Here is a 1,246-nt window from a genome sequence, read left to right on the forward strand (position 1 = left end):
ATTGTTCAGAATTTCTGACTTTGTATACATTGGAACACTTTTCAGAAGTGTCAAGAAAGTTTACACATTTTTCCATAACTCATTTATTTAAGATATTTTAAGGTATTTTAAGATTTTAAAGATTTTTCATTCTTTATTTTCTATAGAATGAGAGTCTATAAAATTTGAAAAAAATATTTAAAAAATCGATTTTCTTCAAAGGGCACTCTCTAAAAGAGCTTTCTAAAACGATTGAACTCTTATAAAAAAAATACTAGCCCTTTTATATAAAAAACATAATCAGGGGGATATACATGGATTTTCTTGTTCAGTTTAATTCGCTGCATTCGAACGCTTTTCATCAAAACTTATCGAACACCTTGTCACTATCTATGCAATGCAGAACATTTCTTAGATCCTATTGAATAACATATATACACACGCACACACACATACACACATATTTTATATATATATATGGTTGCATAGGAAACGTTATCAGACACTATTAGTATTATTTGCATCATTCTACTTTCGTGAGTTCTGAAGAATCAATCGTTCGCGGTGGATGCATCTCGTCTCGGGTATTATATTTTGTATTCGGCTTGTATATTTTGGAAAGTATTACTGATTTATTGTTAGACTGTGCTTTGATAAACTTAAAACATACAACTGTCCCACAGTTTTGAACGACTTATCTGTTCGTCCTGACGCATATTCATGCGTGACGATGCGTACGTAACGTAACGCAGACGCGCGGTTTCTGGACGGGCTTCGCCATTTTCGCGGGCATTATATCATCAGGTTTGTCGCGTCACATGTTCTAACATGTTCCAATATGCTCCAATATGCTCCTATCATAGCTCCCATTTCAATGCGCTTATTAGAGTAAGTAGGAACTATGGCAGGAGCATGTTGGAGCATGCGACGCGACAAAACTATCTTTTAGCTGCGTTCGTAATTAAATGCAAATCTGAGACATCGGAGTGCTCTTATATTATAGCATATGTCACGTGCACTGTAGAAAAAGAGCACTCCGATGCCTCAGATTTGCATTTCCGAATGGAATTTTTGTGTACTTTAAATATGATCTGATCGTATCGACATCGTTTACAATTTCAGAAGGCAAGAATCATTAATATAAGAAGACCTTTATCTATTACGTAAAAGGACACAATTAGCACTAACAGTGCCTTTCTATATGTAAATGTAACTTATGCGAAGCGCTCTGCACTGCATTGTATCTTTGAAAAATACATATATATAT

General features: G+C 34.5%; 1 protein-coding gene across 1 annotated transcript in view; it reads left to right on the top strand.

The window, feature by feature from the left end:
• Window positions 1-535: 535 nt before the first annotated feature.
• Window positions 536-1,246, top strand: part of LOC108685734 — a 10,580-nt gene continuing 9,869 nt past the window's right edge. Inside the window, exon 1 of the mRNA XM_018190689.1 lies at window positions 536-563. The gene's annotated coding sequence lies outside the window, so the exon portion shown is untranslated. The remainder of the gene's footprint in view (window positions 564-1,246) is intronic.

The sequence above is a fragment of the Atta colombica genome, unplaced genomic scaffold (assembly GCF_001594045.1).
Source record: "Atta colombica isolate Treedump-2 unplaced genomic scaffold, Acol1.0 scaffold155, whole genome shotgun sequence".
Classification (NCBI taxonomy): domain Eukaryota; kingdom Metazoa; phylum Arthropoda; class Insecta; order Hymenoptera; family Formicidae; genus Atta; species Atta colombica.